Consider the following 8,065-nt stretch of genomic DNA (forward strand, 5'->3'; position numbering starts at 1 on the left):
CACCTGTAGACAATGTCACTTGTATAACATGTACATTGCACCACATGCACACAACACCACTTGTACAATCATACACACCACACCATATATACATAGCACCACATGTACAACATGCACGCAACACCTCATGTACATAGCACTGCATATCCAACATGAACATAGCACCACATATATCCAACATTGAATATGCAACATTCATAAAATATTATATGTAATAATACCATATACATAATATTGCATAAACAACATGTACACACACTATATATACACAACACCACATTTATCCTCCTCCCAAATCTACCCAAGAAATCATCCAGTCAGAATAAACATGCGACGAGAGGCTACTATAATATGATTCAACCTCCTAGGTAACCTTAAGGAAATGGAATCGATGAAAACACATCACAAAAACCTCCCTCATGTGCTTCAAGACCCCCAGGAACTAATCCACCACTCTAGGTGCCCAACCCCCGAGTTAACCTAGCATTTAGATGAATTAAACCCAAATTCTCTCCCATGACAAGGCATGCATGCAACTATAACCCTATAGTCACTCTCACAGGCTTGCCTTCCAGCGACCAGAGACCCAATTTGTCAGTGTTATGCCAATCAGTCCAAGATTAGCCACTTTTTTAGGCCCAGAGCTCGGGTCACTGCCTAGAATTGTACCATCTCTTCAAATTAGTAAAATAACATGGAAATGGCAGCACTAAATAAAATACTTGTTCAAGACCTTGATTGGACCCCTACTAGCCATGATGGATATTTTGTTAAACACTTAGTAAATATGCAACCTACAGGTGTAAGAAATAGATTTGAGCATAGGGGTCTCATACTTATTTGAGATTCGCCATGAAGCATTTTCTCCTTAGCACATTAGATGCCATTTAATCCCTTAGTTCATAGATACATTGATCATTCAATAACAAGTATGAACATGATGAGAGCCACTCATGGTTGTCATAAAACATGTAAATAACCAACATAATAGGGAAATAAATACCAATGAAATCATAGCCATATAAACCACATACAATCAATCACAATGCTCATAGAGATATAAGGAGAAATAACCTTTTATTAACTACGAAAAAATCAAACTTGATATGGGACTTCCACGTTCCACCCGATCGTAGAATGGTTAAACCAAATCTCGCTCCATCCATTCACCCTCGTGCCATTTTAAAAGCATGAATGTGTGATCTCATAGAACACATCAATCCAAAACCATAAAGGGCTTCCAGAGGCCATCTGACTTAGCCCATAAAATAGTGATTCCACCTCACAATCAAACATCACAAAACCATCATTTGATTAGTCTCTATCCCAGCCTTCTAGGGCTTCAAAGCGTTTGTTCCAACCCGCATCCTAAGACTAATAACTCAACCCAAAGTTGTTGTCGAGCTCTAGAGTGTTTGTCCAACCAAGGCTCTAAGACTAGTAATTCAACCCAAAACTATTATCGGGCTTCCAAATCATTTGTTCAACCAGGGCTTCCAGGACTGGTAACTCAACCCATCAAGGCTTTTAGGACTAATAACTCAACCCAAGTTGTTACATGACTTCTAGAGCATGTGTCCAACCAAGGCTATGGGACTAGTAACTCAACCCAAGCCATTATATGCCTTACAGACCATTTTTCCAACCAAGGCTTCCAGGAACTAATAACTCAACCCAAGCTAAGGAAACATGAGAACCAACCAAAACAAAACATGGAAATAAACCCACAATCACCATGGTTATTGAGGAAATGGAAAGGCTAGGAAAATCCACTATTAATCTAGGCAATCCTCCATGTCAGTGACATATCATGACCGAGAAACCACATGCATGTGCCATGCATGCCAAAACTAGTGAGGAAAACATACATGCAACTTGATACCTGTAAGTAAAACCCACTGTAGTTGTTGATACCAATTCCCTCTTGCGCTTTCCTTCTCTTCCTTTCCCATATTTTTCCAAAAATCCAAGTATGCCACACCCTCCAAGAGTGCTCCAAGAAAAATCTAAGTATCCAAGAGTATGAGAGAGAGAGAGAGACAATAATGAGAGAGCTCCAAAACTGAACTGATCAAGCCTTGCCCACTAATCCTCAAAATCATTTTTATTAATGAGACCTCTATTTTCCTCGTTTTCCATCATTTTCCTCCTCACATGCAACCTGTGACCTTTCACCTTCCTTTTTCTTCCAAATTCCACTATTTTCATAAATAAATGTGCCAAAAAATCCATTTTCCTTTCCAAAGCCTTAGTCGTTTGCCTTTCAAAATCCTTAGCCATTTCCTTAGCCAATTTCCCTTAGCCATAATAAACCAAATCAACACCCATTAGGATGTTTCCTCCACCATTCAACTTGGAATACGTTTCCCATCACTGTGGCATTATATATTTTTACATGGATTTTTCACCAGGGCTATTACAAAACATATATGAGTTAATATATTATTTGAAACATGTTATCTAATATTCTTAAGTATATTATGAATGAAAATAAAATAAAATAAACCCATATTGAATAGTATTTGTTCATTCACCTAATTCATCCTTTTGTAATTTTTCTATCAAGATTTTACACTCTTTTGTACTTAGATTAGAAATAAGCTTATTGACCACCTTCATTTTGTGGTTGTTGGGCCTCAAAATGGTCCCTATTTTCATTCCATTATTCACCAATATCTTCACATTTTACCTTCATGTCACCTCCATTCCACCTCCACATCATTCCATTTACCTCATTATTGGGTTATAACTATGCTTTTCCAAAGTTTATTAATTCTTAACATTTTTAAGTGGATTTATGGCTAAACTTTAGAAAATAATATGCTTATACTTATACCTAACAATTAGAATGAGTTTGTTGACATGTGTAGGTACAAAGGAAGCTTCCAAGACACCTTTATGTGGCCTTGAATGATCAAATTCGAATTTGATAAGATAAGCCTCATGGAAAAGATCATGATCTCATGGAGAAGATCATGGACCTCATGGAGGAAATCATGGAGGATAGGGTTATGTGTCTAGATGGTTGAGAAATGTATGGAACTAAAGAGAGATTAGTGGATCGTCATTATGAGTTTGTTATTTCATCTCATTGTATAAATAGGAGTACCTCTTCCATTCCAAAGGGGAGGACTCTTGGAGCATTGTATCCAAATTATGATGGAATAGAATAAAGCTTCATTTTACATATATTTTCATTATGTAGTTTTAGATATAAGTTGTACATATATTTCCATTATGTAGTTTTAGATATAAGTTGCCTTAATGTAGTATATGGAATAGCTTGTCACTTTGTTCTTAGGAGAATTGAGCTCACTCTAGAAGGATCAAAGGAACATGTTATTTCATATTAGATCTTATTTCATTTAATTGCTTAGATGTTTGAGGATTTTTTTGTGATTGATGAATGAGTTTTAAATTAGAATCTTATCAGCATATGAGAGGATAACCAAGGGTCTAAGTTAGGCTCTCTCTCCATTTGATTTGCATGATGATTGAAATTCATTCTTTTGCTTTTATGTTTCAAGTATCATATGAGGAGATAACCAAGAGTCTAAGTTAGGCTCTCTCTCCATTTGATTCACATGATAATTGAAATTCATTCTTTTGCTTTTAAGTTTCAAGTTATTTCATTTCTTATGCTTATGGATGAATCTTAGTTTAGTTTGGATTAGTACATGAGAGGACAATCAAGAGACTAAGTTAGTCTTTCTCTCTCTTTGAATCTGAACAACAATTAAAGTTCATTCTCTTGTCTTCATTTCAAGTTTCTAGTTTTATGTAATCAATGATTTCTCTATGATACTGTAGGGAAGGACAACCAGAACCTCCTTAGTTAGGAGCCTCTTCCCTTGCATATTATATTGAATCATAAATCATTTAGTTAGACATAGAGTTAGTTGCCTACTCCTGCATATATTTTGCTGGCATCATCACAAGCTTACGAGTTTCCCTGGTTGATAATTTAATGCAGCAATTTAAGCCCAATAAATTGCCCAACATTTTGGCGCCGTTGCCGGGGATGGTGCTAAGGGATTAGGCATTAGGAATTTAATTCAGTACTAGTATTTTTCTTTAGACAAAATAATTTGTGAAACCTGGTGACAGCAGGATCTTCACAAAGGAGTTTAAGTTTGAGTTTTCTAATGTTTTAGTATTTAGCTAGTTTTAAATTTAGTGCTTTTTAAAAACCCCCCTGCATAAATAAAAACAAATCAAGAGATTAGTATGCTCTCTTCCCGCGCTTCGTGCCATCTGGAAGATCAGAAAATCTATTGATTTATTTCAAATAAAAATACTCTTGCTGGAGAACTAATCTGCAATGCGACAATAAAGAATTTTGTGAATGAGAAAAAGATTATCTTCAAAACGCAACCCCTTAAAAACATCAGTTTTGAAAGGCAGTTTGTGATCCAACCAGGGAAAATCTGGACAAACGAAGACATGGGTTTTTTCCATAATAGAATGAATTATATAACCCAGAAATCGTTTGCTTAAATTCCTAACCGTCTAAGAGTAAATCGTGGTTCTTTGAGACCCTATTTTGGTAACTGCGTAAATAAAAACCAAATCGGTGAAACTTATTCTTGTCTGCATGTACATCCAGGAGATCAACATTGAGGTCATACCCTGTCAAGTCCAAACTCTCAAAAACTTCCTTTAAGGTGAGATATTTGCCATCCCGGAATATAACCACCTCATCCGGTTCTTTCTTCAGCTTAGATTTGATAAAACGCAGCAGATGTTTCTGGTTCATTCATGCCGAGTGATGTACATGGGTATCAACTTTTCTAACATTGTAAAAATTGCGATGGGGTGCACTCTTCTGAGCCATGAATTCTCTGTCTGCATTTAGCATTAAATGAAGGCTAAACTTCTGTTCTAAAAGGCGCAGTCGATGATGGCACAAAGTACGAACATTTCCCAATGAAATGATTCTAAGTATCCGATGTACATCAGTGAAGAATGTTGTTGCATCAGCAACAGGAAAAAGTTCTTCCCTTGATTCTTTATTTGGATAAACATGTACCACACCATCCTCCATTTGAAAATTATGTTCACTTGCTGGCTCATCCTCAAAACAAAATGGTTTAGGGTTTCGTTTTGGTGTGCTAGGATCTGTTGTAATTTCTCTCTCCCATGGAACAACTTTTTCCCTGAAAACATACTTATCTCGCAGGGCAAGGCACTCTTGCATCATCCGACATACCTCCTCCTCCTCACTTGTTGGTGCATCAATGGGAGTGATTTTCAACCGTACAAGATTATCCTGCTCTGGCTCTTTCCTTAGAATATCTGCAGCTATTGGATCCGGTGGATGCATAGCAAGAATATCCCCTGATATGCTATGTGATTTCCTCATCATGGTTCCAGAGTTCTGGTTCTGGTCTTCACCAGCATTAACCATATCTGGAGGAACAAGGGATGATGTTGTAATATCTGCGTTTGTTTCAGCTGTGCCTGTCAAACCTTCAGCCGCAGCACCACCATTGGCATTGCCATAATTGAAATTTTGGTCATGCAACTGACTCGGCTCTGCCACGTAACGTTGTCTTTGAGAGGAAAAGTCCTTTGGGGTTGTGGAAGATTGGGTTGTGTGTATTTCATTTTCTTTCATTTCTTGTTTCTTGGCACGTAGGTCAGTTGATCCAGTAACAATGGCAGTTTCGACTTCGAGTGCTGCGACCCCAATCCTGACGGAGGAGCTGGACATAGTGATACCCACGATCCGGAACTTGGATTTCTTGGAGATGTGGAGGCCATACTTTAAGCCCTATCACCTCATCATTGTGCAGGATGGCGATCCGTCGAAGACCATCAGTGTGCCTAAGGGTTTCGACTACGAACTTTACAACAGAAATGATATCGAGAGGACAGTGCCCAAGGCCTCATGCATCTCTTTCAAGGACAGTGCCTGTCGTTGCTTCGGCTACATGGTCTCTAAGAAGAAATACATCTTTGCTCTTGAAGATTTCGGCGCCAAAATCATTTTACCAGCTCGCCAGGAGCTCAAGAGCGCTGCCATCAATGAGGTATACAATGCTCAACAAAAAAATCTTCAAGAGGGCTGCCATCCGTTTTGTTTTGCATTTCTTTTGGTTTGTTTTGTATTTTTAGGTTTATTTTAATGTTTGTTATTATAATTAATAAATCGATATATTAATTGTATTAATATATTAATTTATTATTATATTTGTATTTTGTTGTTATTTATATTTTTAAATTCATTGTATATATTACTATTTGTTAATTGTAATTTGTTATATATTTTTTATAAGTTGTTGTATATATTTGTTAATTATTTTATTTAATTATTAATTAATGTTTGATATAAAAATTGTATTAATATATTAATTATATTAATATGTTTTATAATTGCATTAATTAATAGAATTATAATTTCTTGTTATTTGATTGTTGTTATGTTGGTTATGTAATTTGTTATTATGTTGTTATAATACAATAACAAAATACATTGTTAAAAAAAATAAAAAAAATTGTTAAGTGTTTTGTGATTGTTTTTGGCATAAAACAAAACTTTGGTGGCATGAAAATTGAGAGAATCATGAGAATTAGAAGAACTGGATGAAAGCAAAAATAAAATAAAATAAAATAAAAAAAGAAAAAACAAACAAACAAACACACTTTTCACAAAATTCATGCAGGTTTGAAAATAAATAATGGAACATTAGGAAGAATAATTTAAAAGAACATTTGGTGGATTATTTAAACGCTGATTAACTTGCTTAGAGTTGGAAATTTGATATTGTTGTATGCTTTTATAACGTACTAATCTGCAGGACACAACAAATCTATAATGCCAAACTTTTCTCCATGCACAAAAGTTAGCTGACAAAAACAGGGAGTATTACTTTTCATGGTTATTTTAAGAATGGATTGATTTTCATAGCATGAATAAGTCAAATTTAACACTTTGTCTGTCCTTAATTTGTTTTATTTGGTATGAAATTTTTGCATAAGAATCATGAAGAAACTGGCCATTTCTTCTAGAGCACACTTATGTTTTCTTTGTACCAAGTTTTTTTTACGGGTTACAGGACAATCAAGTATTCATTAAGGAGATTACATTGTGCGCACAATTGGTCTTCAAACGACTAATTTCATGAAAAATTCTAAAGACAAATCCATGTCCACAACCATTACCTTGCACTCCCTTTTGCAAAATATTTTCCACCAATTTTCAATCCATAAAGCATACCATTTCCATGTCCATTTTTCACAGCAAGAGTATTTATTCATACATCGTGCATTTACATCCATTTCTTACAAGTTTATTGTCATTTTCCTTGTCATTTCATTTCCGCAATAAAACCCTGCTTGAGTCAAAGTCCTAGAGTCTAAGCATCATTGAAAAACACCTAGAGGCTTGCATGCCTTAATGGCAAGTACTCTTGCCAATGAACAATGGGAGTACATTAATATCCCTTGTTCATTGGATCTTGTAGGTGACTCGACCACGAAATAATTTATTCGTACCTACCAAGATGTGTTAAGCATCCTGACTCCCATTGGAATCAATGGTGGGAGCTCTTGTGTTGGCTAGGGGCATTCATTAACGGCCACTAAGTCAACAACTTCTTGCTATGTTCGACATCAACACATTTAATCACATAGTAAGATTTGTGCCATCGAGTGTTGAAGACTTGAAGACCCATATTCTGTAGCAGATGAAGCCAATTTCTTTTCATTGTTTTTCAGTTTGTCATCACTTGAGGACAAGTAAATAAGTAAGGCTGGAGGGGAAATGTAACTTCTATATTTTGTATACCTTCCAAGCCTTATACATTTTTACATTTTCAGCCGCATTTAGCAGCAGATTCTGAACATTCAGCAGAAGATACAACAACAGATTCAACAGCAGATGTAGCAGCCATAAAAGATTCACTTTTTCGATTTCATCCACCATTTTCCCAACCAAGTAAAGAAGACTTCGAACAACAGTTTTTGCAGCCACACGTGCACAACTCTCATCCATTTTTGGAAGGGTAAGTTAAGGTATGATATTTTCTAACTTTTAACCATTAAATTCCTTGAAAAGTTAGAA

At 35.8% G+C, this 8,065-nt stretch overlaps 1 pseudogene; it reads left to right on the forward strand.

Moving 5' to 3' along the window:
* Positions 1-5,657: 5,657 nt before the first annotated feature.
* LOC149207316 (UDP-arabinopyranose mutase 1 pseudogene) lies at positions 5,658-6,818 on the forward strand (annotated as a pseudogene).
* The last annotated feature ends 1,247 nt before the right edge of the window (positions 6,819-8,065 follow it).

The sequence above is a fragment of the Pinus tabuliformis genome, chromosome 1_2, assembly GCF_031772625.1.
Source record: "Pinus tabuliformis cultivar Carrire ecotype Pingquan chromosome 1_2, CPIR1, whole genome shotgun sequence".
NCBI lineage: Eukaryota > Viridiplantae > Streptophyta > Pinopsida > Pinales > Pinaceae > Pinus > Pinus tabuliformis.